Raw genomic sequence first — 20,576 nt, 5'->3', positions numbered from 1 at the left:
CAAAGCTCTGGTGAAGTGGGATCCACAGCTTTATTTTTAAAAGAAACTTTTATACTCTAAGTTACACATTTTTCAAAGTGAAAGATATAGAGTCAGCTCAACATTTCATCAATTTTACCTTTATCGAAACCAGGACATTTTTTGTACACCTTTTTCATAAACAAACGTCTTATGTTATGTCTGGCCCTGTGGTCTGTTAACATTTCATGACTCTTTTTTGATAAAGGTTGATCAGCCAGAAAACTTGTTTTTTCTTAAAGTGTTTTTTTTATTATTATTATTTTTTCCCAGCCTCAGAAAGTACTAAATAAAGTTACATTCTCACGGAGCAAAGGTGTAGTGGGTCACAACAAAGAAAGAACTTATTAGCTCAAAGGTTTGATGTGGTTAATACCAAGGCTACTACTTGTTTTTTTTTTTTACATCTTAACTACATTAACTAATGTACTCTCAGGTGCACAATGGATAAGGGATATGGGAACTTGGCAACAAGAATGAAGCCCTTTACCAGTACTATTTTAATAATTTTTTATCTCTCAAAGGGCTCTATGTTCATTAGGACTTTTAGAATGTTTAGGCTTCCCATGCCTTTCATGGTTGGGGAGTTGTGAGCAATTATATGCATTAGTTGCAAGGGTATGGATAAACCTGTCAAGCAAGCTAGAATGCCAACAGAGGGGTTAGAATAGAAATATTCCTTTCATGCCCAGGAAACTTATCAACTTAGAGCCCTAAGTTGATTTTCTCCAGAGAAAGGTGGTCGGGGATAGCCCCCTGTTAATGTCAGAAGAGTTGGTGAAAGGCATAATATAGTAAACAGTAGACAGGCAGACTTTGGTTTCGGGGTAGATACTCGAGCAGGTCCAGGGAATCCCTTGAGTCCTGATCCGCCTTGCCTGTCAGGTCTCTTCCACATGACCTTGTCATGGGTGGGATCTCCTGTGTTGGCTCCCGGCACCCAGGGATGGGGGAGCCTGGTGGACTGCCATCTATGGGGTCGCATAGAGTCAGACACGACTGAAGCGACTTAGCAGCAGCAGTAGAGAGATAGTAGTTCCTGCAATCCCAAATGTCTTAAGAGTTGTAGTAGAAGTCCACCCAACAAGAGCTATAAACTGAGAAAATGGCAGCCACTGCCAAAGTTTTGGAGAAGGTGCATCATAGAACTGAATACCCTTACCTTCTTTCCTCCTGACTTGTAATCTTTTTGTCAGTAGTTCACATTAGCCAAATCTAACCTGAAGGACTGATGCTGAAGCTGAAGCTCCAATACTTTGGCTATCTGATGGGAAGAACTGACTATTGGAAAAGACCCTATTGGCCAGTACAAAAATTTTTCCTTAACATTTTCCATCCTGGTGAGAGTACATAATATTACAACCTATAGCAACAACCATCACTTTGTACTGTATGCAACCTGTTCAAATGCAGGTAGTGTTACGATAAAGCTGCTCTAAAAATTTAAAGTCAGAAATATCACTGACCTTTATTTTCTATGTGACTTGCTGGTATCCACAGTATTTTCACATAACTACAAAATATAAATGTGGAGTGGTGGTGACGTTTTTAAATTCACCTTTCAGCTAGCATATTTTTCACACAGAAGATATCTGCATGGCCATACATGAAGATTTAGGTCTAACCTCTGAAACTGACATTAACTAATACTGAAATTTGCTTGAATATTCTGATTTTTATTAAGCATTTCTGATACCAGGTGTACTTCATCTACTGTGAGTAGAATAATTATAATAGTACTTTTCATACTATCCTGACAGGTTCCAGTCTTCCAAAGGATGGTAATTGCTTAATTAATGCTTCAGTACATTCACATACACCTTCTGTGGTTGACAGAATTCTAAGATGATGCCTAATGATCCTCGTAGTAGCCCCTTTCCTTGAGTATGAGACCGGTAAATGTGATGGAATATCGTTCCCATTATTAGATTATGATAAACAGCACAGTTGATTGGGAAATTATCCAGAGTGAGCATGTCCCAATCAGGTGAGCACTTAAAAGGCACAGAGAGGACTTCTAATCCATATAAGATGGTTTATGCTCCTCTTGCCCTGCTCCCCATTTATAAGCCCAACTATATATCTCAAAATTCTCCAAGCTAGGCTTCAGCAATATGTGAACCATGAACTTCAAGATGTTCAAGCTGGTTTTAGAAAAGGCAGAGGAACCAGAGATCAAATCGCCAACATCCGATGGATCATCAGAAAAGCAAGAGAGTTACAGAAAAACATCTATTTCTGTTTTATTGACTATGCCAAAGCCTTTGACTGTGTGGATCACAATAAACTGTGGAAAATTCTGAAAGAGATGGAAATACCAGACCACCTGATCTGCATCTTGAGAAATTTGTATGCAGGTCAGGAAGCAACAGTTAGAACTGAACATGGAACAACAGACTGGTTCCAAATAGGAAAAGGAGTGTATCAAGGCTGTATATTGTCACCATGCTTATTTAACTTATATGCAGAGTACATCATGAGAAACACTGGGCTGGAAGAAGCACAAGCTGGATTCAAGATTGCCGGGAGAAATATCAATAACCTCAGATATGCAGATGACACCACCCTTATGGCAGAAAGTGAAGAGGAACTAAAGAGCCTCTTGATGATAGTGAAAGTGGAGAGTGAAAAAGTTGGCTTAAAGCTCAACATTCAGAAAACAAAGATCATGGCATCCAGTCCCATAACTTCATGGGAAATAGATGGGGAAACAGTGGAAACAGTGTCAGACTTTATTTTTCTGGGCTCCAAGATCACTGCATATGGTGACTGCAGCCATGAAATTAAAAGACACTTACTCCTTGGAAGGAAAGTTATGACCAACCTAGATAGCATATTCAAAAGCAGAGATATTACTTTGCCAACAAAGGTTCGTCTAGTCAAGGCTGTGGTTTTTCCTGTGGTCATGTATGGATGTGAGAGTTGGACTGTGAAGAAGGCTGAACGCCGAAGAATTGATGCTTTTGAACTGTGGTGTTGGATAAGACTCTTGAGAGTCCCTTGGACTGCAAGGAGATCCAACCAGTCCATTCTGAAGGAGATCAGCCCTGGGATTTCTTTGGAAGTAATGATGCTAAAGCTGAAATTCCAGTACTTTGGCCACCTCATGCAAAGAGTTGACTCATTGGAAAAGACTCTGATGCTTGGAGGGATTGGGGGCAGGAGGAGAAGGGGACGACAGAGGATGAGATGGCTGGATGGCATCACTGACTCGATGGACGTGAGTCTGGGTGAACTCCGGTAGTTGGTGATGGACAGGGAGGCCTGGCGTGCTGCAATTCATGGGGTCGCAAAGATCGGACACGACTGAGCGACTGAACTGAACTGAACTGATATATCCTGGAAACAATGTAAGACAACCAAATATGAGCTCTGAAAGGTCTAAAGAAGAAGGTGAATTGGCTAGGGACCCTTAGAATGACTGAGCAATTTCATGTCAGGGCACCTTATGACCTCTATCAAGAAGAAATGTGACCTAAACCCAGCATTTCCTCTAAACTTAGTAACAGGAAATGGCTCAAATGGGCTCTTCCTCCATCACATCAAATAGGAATCCCACAAATACCAAATGAGCACTGCAGAACCTAAAAGAGGGAACAATTGAAATCCCTGCTGACAATAAATGGCCAGATAAAGTGATTTTCTCCCCCTCGGCCTGAGATTCCCCTTCACCACCCATACACACCAGTGGCTCCTTGGGCAGAAAAAGTGATCCCACCAGAAAAAGCTCACACTTGGAAAATGCTGTCCTACTCAGAAGGGCCTGAAACTCCTCTCCCCTATCCAGAGACATTAGGCAACTTGCTGGTACCTCCACAGAAAGTTTTCAACCTGGTAAGTACCCTTCATTCTCTACAGTCAAGGGAGAACCTGTCACAAGTGCCTGGCACAGGAAGTACTCTTCATCAAGTGGTCCAGAGATTCCCTTCCCCCACCAGTAGCACCAAGTGGCCTATCCTGGGGAAGCTGCTTCCGACCCCATAAGCAGCATGAGGAGGGACCAGAAGTAGCTCCACCTGCACAACACAAAAGGTACCATAAAGGTTCTGAAAATTAGACTGTCATGGAACCCAGGTCCACAAAAGTTGAGAAACTATGTGCCAAACCTATAAAAATGAAAGGCCTGCTAAAATGAAAACAAAACAAAAAAACTTTAAATAGGGACCAAAGTATCCTAACATAATAGCCAAAATGTCCAAAAAACAATAAAATATCACTACTCATACCATAACAACTTGATACATAACAACTTGAATAAGAAATGACAAATGATGCCAAATCAGGATGAGTTGTATGTAATGCACTTGAATCATCCCAAAACCATTCCCCTGACCCCGGGTCTGTGGAAAAAACTGTCTTCCATGAAATTGGTCCCTGATACCAAAACGGTTGGGGACTGCTGCTTTAAATGGATAAAAGTCCATACAATTTTTAACATTTCTGACATGCGCACTCATATTTTTATTAATTAGGACAAACTATCAAGGCTATGGTCTTTGCAGTAGTCATGTATGGATGTGAGAGTTGGACTCTAAAGAAAACTGAATTCTGAAGAATTGATGCTTTTGAACTGTGGTGCTGGAGAAGACTCTTGAGAGTCCCTTGGACTGCAGGGAGATCCAACCAATCCATCCTAAAGGAAATAAGTCCTGAATGTTCATTGGAAGTACTGATGTTGAAGCCGAAACTCCAATACTTTGGCCACCTGATGCAAAGAACTAACTCATTTGAAAATACCCTGATGTTGGGATAGATTGAGGGCAAGAGGAGAAGTGGACAACAGAGGATGAGCTGTTTGGATGGCATCACTGATTCAGTGGACATGAGTTTGGGTAAACTCTGGGAGTTGGTGATGGACAGGAAGGCCTGGCGTGCTGCAGTCTATGGGGTCACAAAGAGTGACTGAAGTGAACTGAACTGATGCATCAATTTGGGCTCCCCTGGTGGTCAGATGGTAAAGAATCCACCTGAAATGTGAGAGACCTGGGTTCGATCCCTGGGTTGGGAAGATCCCCTGGAGGAGGGCATAGCAACCCACTCCAGTATTCTTGCCTGGAGAGTCCCCGTGGACAGAGGGTCCTGGCAGGCTACAGTCCATAGGATCACAAAGAATCAGACAGGAGTGAGGGACTAATCACAGCACATCCACCAATTTACCTTTACCTGGGAATAGTTTCTCTTAAGGAAACTGAGGTAATTAAGAACTAAAATCCTTTCTATTGAGAAAGTGATAAAGGAGCTTAAACAACTAAAAAATTGTATATTATGTGTCCCTCAGTGGACCATGACATAATTATGTCAAACTTTGAAACAACTCAAAGAAAGTCAATGAATACATGGAGGACTAGACTGTAAGTTATTTTCTGCAAAATGATTAGCAAAACTATCACCTGGAGTATTTTGGAAAATGGCAAGTGGACCTAGTAAACTCATAAATCTGGCTAAGGAGATATCTAGAAAGAGTAAAAAAAAAAAATTGATTGACTTCTTTAAATGCCTCTGATACTATAAGAAAGAGATAAACTAAAGAAGGAATTATTCAGTTTTAGAAAAGACTGTACATAAAACATAGAATGCCCAGGATAGACTTCCAAGCTAAGAAAAGAATCAAAGTTCAACAATGACCTCAGAGCAAAAAATAAAACATGGAAAAGTAAAATGTAGTCTCAGGGTAAAGAAGTAAAGTAAAGGAGCTATACAATCCTTGTTTAAGATCTTAGAATGATTTTAGAGCATTCCTCTCCAAATCTGTTTGCTAGGCCACCTACATTAGCCTCAGACAGAGGTGGCCCAAGGTAGATAAGATCTTATCTTAGAAAGAAATGCGAATGTAGATTTTGTTTAAAGGAGTGAACACCCAATAAGAATCTCAGGCAAGCCCAATAGAGAGTGGCGGGTGGGAGGTTGAAAGGGAGAGGGAAATTTTGTGCTTGTTAGAAGCACCATGAGATAAGACTAAAAGGGACAGATGCAGTTCAGAATGAAAAGAATACTTGGTACCCTCAACATTGTGCACACACTAAGAAAGCTACTTAGCTACAAACACAGACCATTTAAGGAAGACAGGATGACTCAGACGGACACACTGAAGCGACTTAGCATGCATGCATATATTGGAGAAGGAAATGGCAACCCACTCCAGTATTCTTGCCTGGAGAATCCCAGGGACAGAGGAGCCTGGTGGGCTGCAGTCTATGGGGTCGCACAGAGTGGGACACGACTGAAGTGACTTAGCAGCAGCAGCAGCAGCAGCAGCAGCAGTTTTTATTAAAAATATTTTCTTTCCAGTTACTAGGTGTTGCTAGAACACTTTTAAACTGATCATTTAATTTCCATACATTCTATGTATCCAATTTTGTTACAATTTCTAAAAGAAATGTGTATCCCCCACTGCAATATTAAACATGATATAAAAATAGAATATTAAGTAATATTACTGTGAGATTAAGCAAAACCCATAATTATTGAGTATCCTCATAGTGAGATTTCATAGTATAAAAAGAACAAAACAGAATTGAAATGATGTATAAACATCCATATGTTACTGTTAGCTCAATTGGATGACATTATATAATAGTTTCCTTGAAACTAATTAGAGCTAAATGGTCTCAAGAGTTGAAAAATCCAAATGTAAAGACATTAATCTACTCTAGTATGAATTTTATCACAGTCCTTTAAAAGTACTAAGCCTAAACTAAGCCAAACTCTCTTCCATAGTCAACTATGATTTCTGTACATTTATTCTATGGACTCAAGGAGATAACTGAATGCTGATATCAGAATGTCCCTTGTAACCACAGAGAGACTCATTGAGCATAGACTATACATGTAATGGGCTTCCCTGGTGGCTTAGATGGTAAAGAATGCTCCTGCAATGCAGGAGACCTGGGTTCAATCCCTGGGCTGGGAAGATCCCCTGGAGAAGGGCATAGAAACCCACTCCACTATTATTAACCAGGAGAATCCCATGGACAGAGGAGCCTGGTGGGCTACAGTCCATGGGGTCAAAAAGAGTTGGACATGACTGAGAGACTAAGCACACAGCACACATACATGTAACAACAACAAAAAAGACGATACTCACTTCACACAACACTTTTGCTATTCAGACATACAGTGTTTTCTTCAAACTGATGTTCCATGGATCTCTGGTTTAAAATTGTTTATGGAAAAAAGATAAAATATTAAAATCTTTCAGTTCAGTTCAGTCGCTCAGTTGTGTCCAACTCTTTGCGACCCCATGGACTGCAGTACACCATGCTTCCCTGTCCATCACCAACCCCCAGAGCTTGTTCAAAATCATGTCCATCGAGTCAGTGATGCCATCCAACCATCTCATCTTCTGTCATTCCCTTCTCCTCCTGCTTTCAATCTTTCCCAGCATCAGGGTCTTTTCAAATGAGTCAGTTCTTCGCATCAGGTGGCCAAAGCATTGGAGTTTCAGCTTCAGCATCAGTCCTTCCAATGAATATTCAGAACTGATCTCCTTCAGGATGGACTGGTTGGATCTCTTTGCAGTCCAAGGGACTCTCAAGAGTCTTCTCCAACACCACAGTTCAAAAGCATCAATTCTTCGGCACTCAGCTTTCTTTATAGTCCAACTTTCACATCCATACATGGCCACTGGAAAAACCATAGCCTTGACTAGATGGATCTTTGTTGGCAAAGTAATGTCTCTGCTTTTCAATATGCTGTCTAGGTTGGTCATAACTTTCTTTCCAAGGAGTAAGCATCTTTAGAAAGTTGGACTATAAAGAAAGCTAAGCACAGAAGAATTGGTGCTTTTGAACTGTGGTGTTGGAGAAGACTCTTGAGAGTCCCTTGTACTTCACGGAGATCCAACCAGTCCATCCTAAAGGAGATAAGTTCTGAGTGTTCATTGCAAAGACTGATGTTGAAGCTGAAACTCCAATACTTTGACCACCTGATGTGGAGAGCTGACTCATTTGAAAAGGCCCTGATGCTGGGAAAGATTGAGGGAAGAAGGAGAAGGGGATGACAGAGGATGAGATGGTTGGATGGTCTCACTAACTCAATGGACATGGGTTTGGGTGGACTCCAGGAGTTGGTGATGGACAGGGAGGCCTGGTGTGCTGCGGTTCATGAGGTCTCAAAGAGTCAGACACGACTAAGCGACTGAACTGAACTGAACTGAATCACCATCTGCGGTGATTTTGGAACCGAGAAAAATAAAGTCTGTCCCTGTTTCCACTGTTCCCCCACCCCTCCACCACCACCATTTGCCATGAAGTGATGGGACCGGATGCCATGATCTTAGTTTACTGAATGTTGAGCTTTAAGCCAACTTTTTCATTCTCCTCTTTCACTTTCATCAAGAGGATCTTTAGTTCTTCTTCACTTTCTGCCATAAGGGTGCTGTCATCTGCGTATCTGAGGTTATTGATATTTCTCCCAGCAATCTTGATTCCAGCCTGTGCTTCCTCCACCCCAGCATTTCTCATGATGTTCTCTGCATATAAGTTAAATAAGCAGGGTGACAATATATAGCCTTGACGTACTCCTTTTCCTATTTGGAACCAGTCTGTTGTTCCACGTCCAGATCTTCTTTACCTGCATACAGATTCCTCAGGAGGCACGTAATGTGGTCTGGTATTCCTATCTCTTGAAGAATTTTCCACAGTTTGTTGTGATCCACACAGTCAACGGCTTTAGTATAATCAATAAAGCAGAAGTGGATGTTTTTCTGGAACTCTCTTGCTTTTTCGATGATCCAACAGATGTTGGCAATTTGAACTCTGGTTCCTCTGCCTTTTCTAAATCCAGCTTGAACATCTGGAAGTTCACAGTTCACATACTGCTAAAATCTTTACAGCTTCATAAATACATATATGCTGATAACGTCTACAAGCAGTTAACCCAAATTTTTAATTTGTATTTTATGTTTTGTATTTTTGTGGGAAAAGTATCAAACTCAAAGAAAAGTTGAAAAGCCAGTGTATTGAATTAATGTACCAAGTGCTAATGTACAAAATTCCATGGACAGAGTAGCCTGGTGAACTATAGTTCATGGGTTCATAAAGAGTCAGACATGACTAAGTGACTGAGCACAGGATAACACATCAATGCACCCCAAAGCCAGTTCTCTCTCTCTCCACAAACACACCCACATGCCTATCTATCTTTATCAAACAATCTGATGTTAGCCTGAGGATATTATATTTTACCTCTAAACATTTCATTATGTCTCTCCCTGTAATAGGATACAAATCCATATCCACCCCACCACACTTACGAAAATTAACATTAATTCAATTCTTTCATCCATTATACAAAAATGGAGCAAAATTTGTTACCTCAAATTATGCCTCTTCGGCATAAGAATTATTTTAGACTGATTATTTTAAAGAAAGAGGAGTCACAGAAGAAACTCAGAAAACCAAGTAGAAGTTGTGTGTGTGTGTGCACTGTATGTTCAGTCATGTATGAATCTTTATGACCCCATTGACTGTAGCCCACCAGGCTCCTTGGTCCATGGGATTCCCCAGGCAAGAACACTATCATGGGTTGCCATTTCCTTCTCCAGAATCAGAATTTACCCTTTTGTAAATGACATTTACATTCATATGGGCAATCTCCATTTGTAAGGATGTCTCCCCATCTATATCAGAAAAGGAAGGATGACCTTAAATCTATAGAAACTCTTATCAATAAAGAGGACAATGACTTAAATCTCCATAACGAGCATATCCTTATTTACTGTGCTTTGCCTGGTGTGTGTGTGTGTGTGTGTGTGTGTGTGTGCTCACTCCTGTGGCACTCTTTTGTGATCTCATGGACATAGCTGCCAGGCTCCTTTCCATGGAAATTTCCAGGCAAGAATACTGGAGTGGATAACCATTTCTTACTCCAGGGGATCTTCCCAATCCAGGGATCCAACTGGCTTCTCTTGCATCTCCTGCATTGTCAGGCAGATTCTTTACTACTGTGCCACCTGGGAAGTTCTCTCTGCCTGGTAACCTCCCATAACTGCACCCCACACCGAACATCTTCATTGTCTCTAGTTCAAGGTGGTATACAAGATGGTGGCTCGGATCATTTCGGGGAGATACTCCGTTTTCCTGGGCATCTCCCACATATACAGGAGGTATGTTGTTGTTTAGTCACTAAGTCGCGTCAGCTCTTTTCCGACCCCATGGACTATAGCCTGCCAGACTCTTCAGTCCATGGGATTTCCCAGCAAGACTACTGAAGTGGGTTGCCATTGCCTTCTCCAGGGGATCTTCCTGACCCAGGGATCAAACCCGCATCTCCTGCATAGGCAGGCAGGTTCTTTATTACCACTGAACCTTTACAGGAGGTATACCTGTTATTAAAACTCTGCTTTTATTCTTGTTACTATATATTTTTCTACCCCAAAATATGTATTTTTGGCATAAGGATTATTTGGGGCTAAAGGCAATCAAAACCCAACATATTCAGGAAAAGTCCTTTACCTCCCCCTCAACAGCCTAAATTTTACACTGGAATGGATCCTGTACCAGGAAGAGAGCTATTAGCAGAGATAACTTTTTCCCTATGAAACTTAATTGTGTAACAGGGCACACTTTGTTTTCTAAGCACATCCTCTAACTTCCTGTGATTGGCTTTCCTTCATTTTGCATCTCCAGACCTCTAACTCCTTTTCTTAGCCCAGGATGTTATATAAGCTTCAATTACCTGACTGTCTTTTGGGTATCATATTTTATGGGACTCTCATATGACTGAGGTGGCACTAGTGGTAAAGAACACACCTGGGGGCGGTCCTAAGATGGTGGAGGAATAGGACGGGGAGACCACTTTCTCCCCCACAAATTTATCGAAAGAACATTTGGATGCTGAGCAAATTCCATAAAACAACTTCTGAACACTGGCAGAGGACACCAGGCACCCGGAAAGGCAGCCCATTCTCTTCAAAAGGAGGTAGGACAAAATATAAAAGATAAAAAGAAAGACAAAAGAGTTAGGGATGGAGACCCATCCTGGGAGGAGTTCTAAAAGAGGAGACGTTTCCAAACACCAGGAAACCCTCTCACCTGTGGGTCTGTGGGGAGTTTTGGAATCTCAGAGGGCAACATAACCGGGAGGAAAAATAAATAAATAAAACCCACAGACTAGGTGCCTAACGGCAACTCCCAGCAGAGAAGTAGCCCAGACACTTGCGTCCACTACCAGCAAGTGGGGGCTAAACAGGGAGATGAGGGCTGCATTGCTTAGGGTAAGTACTGGGCCTGAATGCCCTGAGGACATTCTGAGGGAGCTAACGTGAGAGAGCAACCCAAACTCTGGGATAGCCAGAGAGAGAGAGAGAAAAAAGACAACTTTCCTGTGAAAAGCCCTAACCTAAGGCACTGCAGAGTCCGCTCACAGAACAAAGGACTGAGCGAATACCAGAGGAGAGCTAGCAGGCAGCAGACCGGCCCATCCCCTGCCGGAGGCAGGGAGGCAGGCAGACGGCAGCCAGAGCCAGAAAAGGGCAATTTCGGCCCCAGAGATGGCATCCTCTACCAAACTGCGAGCAGGCTCCCAGTTGCTAACCAAGTCTTCCTGGGATCCTGGACTGTTGACATCTGCTGGGAGGGTCCCAGCTAGAGATCATCTCCCCAGAAGAGATACACGGCACACCTGAGACGGTGCTCTCGCTGCACACCCAGGAAACCTAGTGGCTGGGATGGGGGAGGTGATAAGACACACCGCACCTGGGGAGTGTGTGCTTGCTAAGCACCTGGTCGCCTGAGCTACTTGGATCTGGGAAGGGCAAAAAATGCAGGCTCAACCGAGTCTGTGCCTTTGGGCAATACCCGAGAATCTGAACCTGAGTGGCTTAGACCTGGGAAGTGCATGCAACCCAGGGCCCACTTTAGACAGCTCCCCTGCAGAACAACCTGAAGCCTGAGCAGTGTAGACTGGAAAAGCACACACACCGTGAGCGGGGAGAAACCCAGTGTGGCTGAGACCCTGTGAGCCCTCCCCACACACGCCAGTGATATTTGTTTGCAGAGTTCCTCCCTCCCCTGAACTGCTGCTGCTGCTGTTAAGTCCGTTCAGTCGTGTCCGACTCTGTGCGACCCCATAGACGGCAGCCCACCAGGCTCCCCCGTCCCTGGAATTCTCCAGGCAAGATCACTGGAGTGGGTTGCCATTTCCTTCTCCAATGCATGAAAGTGGAAAGTGAAAGTAGGAAGTCACTTGGTCGTGTCCGACTCTCAGCGACCCCTTGGACTGCAGCCCACCAGGCTCCTCTGTCCATGCGATTTTCCAGGCAAGAGTACTGGAGTGGGGTGCCATTGCTTTCTCCGATACAACTGAAAAAGTGAGCCTAAAATAAGTGACCACCTTCGCCCCCTTGTGGCAGGATGGAAATTAGACACTGAAAAGACTTGCAAATAGAAGAAGCCAAAATAAACACAGGGAACGGCTTTGGAAGTGACAGGTGCAACAGATTAAAACCCTGTAGTTAGCACCGACTACATTGGAAGGGTGGAGAAGGCAATGGCAACCCACTCCAGTACTTTTGGCTGGAAAATCCCATGGACGGAGGAGCCTGGTAGGCTGCAGTCCATGGGGTCGCTAGAGTCAGACATGACTGAGAGACTTCACTTTCACTTTTCACTTTCACGTATTGGAGAAGGAAATGGCAACCCACTTCAGTGTTCTTGCCTGGAGAATCCCAGGGACAGGGAAGCCTGGTGGGCTGCCGTCTATGGGGTCTCACAGAGTCGGACACGACTGAAGCGACTTAGCAGCAGCAGCAGACATTGGAAGGGACCTATAGATTTCGAGAAGCATAAGCTGGAACAAGGAACTATCCGAAACTGAGCTGACCCCACACTGCCTGCAACAGGTCCAGAGAAATTCCTAGATATACTTTTACTATTATCATTTTAAAAAATTTTTTAATTTCTTTTATTTTTAAGTCCTCTATTACTCCTCTAATTTTCATTTTTATAACCTATTACTGTGCAAAAAAAGACCCTATTTTTAAAGCAAACTTCTATATATTTTTTATAATTTTTGTGATTTTTTAAAATATTGTATCTTTGAGAGTCTAACCTCTACTCTAGATTTTTAACCTTTGCTTTTTTGTATTTGTTATACATTTTGTACCTTTAAGAATCTAATCTTCAGTGTCCATTTTTACTTAGGAGTGTGATTACTGGCTTAATTTCTCTCTCCCCCTTTTGACTCTCCTTTTTCTCCCCTAGATCACCTTGATCTCCTTCCTCCCCCTTCTCTTCTCTACTCAACTCTGTGACTCTCTTTGGGTATTCTGGACTTTGGAGAACACAGGGAACTGATTATAGGCTAGATCTGTCTCTCTCCTTTTGACCTCCAACTCACCCCCCCTTCACCTGGTTACCTCTATCACCTTCCTCCCTCTTTTCTTCTCTATGTAACTCTGTGAACCTCTCTGGGTGTTCCAGGCTGTGGAGAGCACACAGAGATTTTATTACTGGCTAGATTGCTCTCTCCCCTTTTGATTACCCCTCTTCTCCTCCTGGTCACCTCTATCTCCCTCCTCCCTCTTCTCTTCTCCATGTAACTCAGCGAAACTTTCTGAGTGTCCCTTCATTGTGGAGAATCTTTTCTCCATTGACCTAGATGTTTTATCATCAGTGCTGTGTGGATGAAGAAGTCTTGAGGATACTGTAAGAATAAGACTGAAAACCAGAGGCAGGAGGCTTAAGTCCAAAACCTGAGAACACCAGAGAAATCCTGACTCCAGGGAACATTAATCAATAAGAGCTCATCCAAAAGTCTCCATACCTACACTGAAATCAAGCTCCACCAAAGAGCCAACACATTCCAGAGCAAGACATACCACACAAATTCTCCAGCAATGCAGGAACATAGCCCTGAGCTTTAATGTACAGGCTGCCCAAAGTCACACCAAACCAATAGACATCTCAAAACTCACTACTGGACACTTCACTGCACTCCAGAGAGAAGAAATCCAGCTCCACCCACCAGAACACCCAGGCAAGCTTCCTTAACCAGGAAACTTGGACAAGCCACTTGTCCAACCCCACCCACAGGGAGGAACATCCACAATAAAGAGGAACCACAAACTGCCAGAATATAGAAAGCCACCCCAAACACAGTAATCTAAACAAGGTGAAAAGGCAGAGAAATACTCAGCAGGTAAAGGAACATGATAAATGCCCACCAAACCAAACCAAAGAGGAGGATTATAGGGAGTCTAACTGAAAAATAATTCAGAATAATGATAGCAAAAATGATCCAAAATTTTGAAAATGAAAAGGAGTTACAAATAAATAGCCTGGAGACAAGGATTGAGAAGATGCAAGAAATGTTTAACAGGGGCATAGAAGAAATAAAAAAGAGTCAATAATAATGAATAATGCAATAAATGAGATAAAAAATGCTCTGGAAGGAACCAACAGCAGAATAACTGAGGCAGAAGATAAGATAAGTGATATGGAAGATAGAATGGTGGAAATAAATGAAGCAGAGAGGAAAAAAGAAAAAAGAATTAAAAGAAATGAGGACAATCTCAGAGACCTCTGGGACAATGTCAAATGCCCCAACATTTGAATCATAGGAGTCTCAGAAGAAGAAGACAAAAAGAAAGGCCATGAGAAAATACTTGAGATAATAGTTGAAAACTTCCCTAAAACAGGCAAGGAAATAGTCATCCAACTCCAAGAAACCCAGAGAGTCCCAAACAGGATAAATCCAAGGCGAAACACCCAAGACACATATTAATCAAACTAACAAAGATCAAACAGAAAGAACAAATATTAAATGCAGCAAGGGAAACACAACAAATAACACACAAGGGGATTCCCATAAGGATAACAGCTGATCTTTCAATAGAAACTCTTCAGGCCAGAAAGGAATGGCAGGACATACTTAAAGTGATGAAAGAGAAAAACCTACAACCCAGATTATTGTACCCATCAAGGATCTCATTCAAATATGAAGGAGAATTCAAAAGATTTACAGACAAGAAAAACTTCAGGGAATTCAGCACCACCAAACCAGCTCTTCAACAAATGCTAAAGGATCTTCTCTAGACAGGAAACACAGAAAAAGTGTATAAACTTGAACCCAAAACAACAAAGTAAATGGCAACAGGATCATACTTATCAATAATTACCTTAAATGTAAATGGGTTGAATGCCCAAACCAAAAGGCAAAGACTGGCTGAATGGACACAAAAACAAGACCCCTATATATGCTGTCTACAAGAGACGCACCTCAAAACAAGGGACACATACAGACTGAAAGTGAAGGGCTGGAAAAAGATATTTCATGCAAATGGAGACCAAAAGAAAGCAAGAGTAGCAATATTCGTATCAGATAAAATAGACTTCGAAATAAAGGCTGTGAAAAGAGACAAATATGGACACTATATAATGATCAAAGGATCAATCCAATAAAAAGATATAACAATTATAAATATATATGCACCCAACATAGGAGCACTGCAATATGTAAGGCAAATGCTAACAAGTATGAAAGGGGAAATTAGCAATAAAACAGTAATAGTGGGAAACTTTAATACCCCACTCACACCTATGCATAGATCAACCAAACAGAAAATTAGCAATGAAACACAAACTTTAAACCATACAATGGGCAAGTTAGACCTAATTGATATCTATAGGACGTTTCACTCCAAAACAATGATATTCATCTTTTTCTCAAGTGCAAACGGAACCTTCTCCAGGATAGATCACATCTTGGGCCATAAATCTAGCCTTGGTAAATTCAAAAAAAAAAAAAAGAAATTATTCCAAGCATCTTTTCTGATCACAATACAGTAAGATTAGATATCAACTACAGAAAAAAAACTATTAAAAATTCCAACATATGGAGACTAAACAACACACTTCTGAATAACCAATAAATCACAGAAGAAATAAAAAAAGATATCAAAATATGCATAGAAATGAATGAAAATGAAAACACAACAACCCAAAACATATGAGACACTGTAAAAGCAGTGCTAAGGGGAAGGTTCATAGCAATACAAGCTTACCTCAAGAAACAAGAAAAAAGTCAAATAAATAACCTAACTTGACACCTAAAGCAACTAGAAAAAGAAGAAATGAAGAACCTCAGGATTAGTATAAGGAAAGAAATCATAAAAATTTGCAGAAATAAATGAAAATAAAAGAAACAAAGGAGACCATAGCAAAAATCAACAAAGCTAAAAAGCTGGTTCTTTGAGAAGATAAATAAAATAGACAAACCATTAGCCAGACTCAGCAAGAAACAAAGGGAGAAAAACCAAATCAACAAAATTAGAAATGAAAATGGAGAAATCGCAACAGACAACACAGAAATACAAAGGATCATAAGAGACTACTATCAGCAACTATATGCCAATAAAATGGACAACTTGGAAGAAATGGACAAATTCCTAGAAAAGTAGTACTTCCAAAACTGAAACAGGAAGAAATAGAAAATCTTAACAGACCCATCACAAGCACAGAAATCGAAACTACAATCAGAAATTTTCCAAGAAAAAAAGCCCTGGACCAGACGGCTTTATAGCTGAATTCTACCAAAATTTAGAGAAGAGCTAACACCTATCCTACTCAAACTCTTCCAGAAAATTGCAGAGGAAGGTAAACTGCCAAACTCATTCTATGAGGCCACCATCACCCTAATACCAAAACCAGACAAAGATGCCACAAAAAAAGAAATCTACAGGCCAATATCACTGATGAACATAGATGCAAAAATACTTAATCAAATTCTAGCAATCAGAATCCAACAACATGTTAAAAAGATTATGTATCATGACCAAGTGGGCTTTATTCCAGGGATGCAAGGATTCTTTAATATCCACAAATCAATCCATGTAATTCACCATATTAACAAACTGAAAGATAAAAACCATATGATTATCTCAATACATGCAGAGAAAGCCTTTGACAAAATTCAACATGCATTTATGATAAAAACCCTTCAGAAAGCAGTCATAGAAGGAACAAACCTCAACATAATAAAAGTTATATATGACAAACCCACAGCAAATATTATCCTCGATGGTGAAAAATTGAAAGCATTTCCCCTAAAGTCAGGAACAAGACAGGGGTGCCCACTCTTACCACTACTATTCAACATAGCTTTGGAAGTTTTAGCCACAGCAATCAGAGAAGAAAAAGAAATAAAAGGAATCCAGACTGGAAAAGAAGAAGTAAAACTCTCACTGTTTGCAGATGACATGATTCTCAGCATAGAAAACCCTAAAGACTCCACCAGAAAATTACTAGAGCTAATCAATGAATATAGTAAATTTTCAAGATATAAAATAACCAAACAAAATCCCTTGCATTTCTATACATTAACAATGTGAAAACAGAAAGAGAAATTAAGGAAACAATTCCATTCACCATTGCAATGAAAAGAATCAAATACTTAGGAATAAAACTACCTAAAGAAACAAAAGACCTATATATAGAAAACTATAAAACACTGATGAAAGAAATCAAAGATGACATGAATAGATGGAGAAATATACCATGTACATGGATCAGAAGAATCAATATAATGAAAATGAGTATACTACCCAAAGCAATCTATATATTCAATGCAATCACTATCAAGCTAACAACGGCATTTTTCAGAGAACTAGAAAAAATAATTTCACAATTTGTATGGAAATACAAAAAACCTCGAATAGCCAAAGCAACTTTGAGAAAGAAGAATGGAACAGGAGGAGTCAACCTGCCTGACTTCAGGCTCTACTACAAAGCTACAGTCATCAAGACAGTATGGTACTGACACAAAGACAGAAATATAGATCAATGTAACAGAATAGAAAGCCCAGAGATAAATCCATGCATTTATGAACACCTTATCTTTGACAAAGGAGGCAAGAATATACAATGGCGAAAAGGCAATCTGTTTAACAAGTGCTGCTGGGAAAACTGGTCAACCACTTGTAAAAGAATGAAACTAGAACACTTTGTAACACCATACACAAAAATAAACTCAAAATGGATTAAAGAGCTAAATGTAAGACCAGAAACTATAAAACTCCCAGAGAAAAACATAGGCAAAACACTCTCCGACATACATCACAGGAGGATCCTCTATGACCCACCTCCCAGAATATTGGAAATAAAAGCAAAAATAAACAAATGGGACCTAATTAAACTTAAAAGCTTGCTTATAGGTGAAAAGGCAGCCTTCAGAATGGGAGAAAATAATAGCAAATGAAGCAACTGAGAAAGAATTAATCTCAAAAATATACAAACAGCTCACGCAGCTAAATTCCAGAAAAATAAACGACCCAATCAAAAAATTGACCAGAGAACTAAACAGACATTTCTCCAAAGAAGACATACAGATGGCTAACAAACACATGAAAAGATGCTCAACATTACTCATTATCAGAGAAATGCAAATCAAAACCACAATGAAGTACCATCTCATGCTGTTATCAAAAAGTCTGCAAACAATAAATGCTGGAGAGGGTGCAATGCAAACTAGTACAGCCACTATGGAGAACACTGTGGAGATTCCTTAAAAAACTGGAAATAGAACTGCCATATAACCCAGCAATCCCACTGCTGGGCATACACACCAAGGAAACCAGAGTGGAAAGAGACACGTGTACCCCAATGTTCATTGCAGAATTGTTTATAATAGCCAGGACATGGAAGCAACATAGATGTCCATCAGCAGACAAATGGATAAGAAAGCTGTGGTACATATACACAATGGAATATTACTCAGCCATTAAAAAGAATACATTTGAATCAGTTCTAATGAGGTGGATGAAACTGGAGCCTTTTATACAGAGTGAAGTAAGTCAGAAAGAAAAACACCAATACAGTATACTAATGCATATATAAGGAATTTAGAAAGATGGTAACGATGACCCTATATGTGAGACAGCAGAAGAGACTCAGATGTATAGAACAGTCTTTTGGACTCTGTGGGAGAGGGTGAGGGTGGGATGATTTTAGAGAATAGCATTTGGACATGTATATTAATGTGAAACAGATCACTAGTCCAGGTTCAATGCATGAGACTGGGTGCTCAGGGCTGGTGCACTGGGAAGACCCTGAGGGATGAGATGTGGAGGGAGGTGGGAGGGGGGTTCAGGATATGGAACACATGTACACCCATGGCTGATTCATGTCAATGTATGGCAAAAACCACTACAATATTGTAAACTAATTAGCCTCCAATTAAAAAATAATAATAAAGAACACATCTGCTAAAGGAGGAGATGTAAGAGATATGGGTTCAACCCCTAGGTAGGGAAAGATGCCCTGAAGGAGGGCATGGCAACCCACTCTAATATTCTTGCCTGGGGAATCTCATGGACAGAGGAGCCTGGCAGGCTACACATGGACAGAGGAGCCTGGCAGGCTACAGCCCATAGGGTCGCAGAGTCAGACACGACTGAAGCAATTCAACACTCATGCACAAAATTATGCTAAAGATATTTAGAAATTCTTTTAGAAAATAAACTATTAATTGTTTAAATTGAAATCTGAGCTTTACCTGAGCCACACATCTTGTTGTTGTCTTGTATCTACGGATTATATACATAGCATGTATTGTAAGAAATTTCAACTAATTGATTTATAAAGTCATAGTTCTAATCATTTTAAAACCTCAATTAGATGTCAATAATAAAAATTACCAATTTTAGAAAGGTAATCCAGGAATGTAAGTGCAAGATTTTTTGTCATAAGACATTAAATTGGAAAAAATATGACCCCATCCTAAAAATGTATTCTATCTTATTTGATGAACTGTTTTTCAAGCATAGATTTAGGTTGAAATAAGAAAAATGACATGGTAATAATTTTAGAAAGACCCTAAGGTTTTCCTTATTTTATTTTTTCTTATTTGTATTTTTCTCTGTGTGTATGTATGTGTATGTGTATATATATATGTACTTATATGCCCTGCTGTAATTCTTTGTCAATATATCCTGCTGCTGCTGCTGCTGCTGCTGCTGCTGCTAAGTCACTTCAGTCGTGTCCGACTCTGTGTGACCCCATAGACGGCAGCCCACCAGGCTTCCCCGTCCCTGGGATTCTCCAGGCAAGAACACTGGAGTAGGTTGCCATTTCCTTCTCCAGTGCATGAAAGTGAAAAGTGAAAGTGAAGTCGCTCAGCCGTGTCTGACTCTAGTGACCCCATGGACTACAGCCTACCAGGCTCCTCTGTCCATGGGATTTTCCAGGCAAGAGTACTGGAGTGGGGTGCCACTGCCTTCTCCCAATATATCCTAGTAGATTGAAAAAAGCAAAACAATCCAAAACAACCAATATGAAATAAATTTTTTAAACCCATCAAAAATATAACATAAATTTGAAATGAATCATGCCTCACCACAGAAAAATGTATAGATTGGAAAACAAGTCTATGAGACTGTGCAAGTATGATACTCAAATTCTCCATTATCTTTTGCATAGAAGAATAAAATGGATTCTATGCCATCTTATGGCAAATCTAAGAGCTGCTTACCATCAAGTCCAAATTTCATCTGTTTTCCATTTCACATTTTCAAAACACTCTGGAAAAAATATCTAAATGATTGTGAATGCTCATAGCATTTG

The sequence above is a fragment of the Bos indicus genome, chromosome X (genome assembly GCF_029378745.1).
Source record: "Bos indicus isolate NIAB-ARS_2022 breed Sahiwal x Tharparkar chromosome X, NIAB-ARS_B.indTharparkar_mat_pri_1.0, whole genome shotgun sequence".
NCBI classification, from domain to species: domain Eukaryota; kingdom Metazoa; phylum Chordata; class Mammalia; order Artiodactyla; family Bovidae; genus Bos; species Bos indicus.
The sequence above is the reverse complement of the archived record's forward strand: the minus strand, read 5'-3'. Positions refer to the sequence as shown.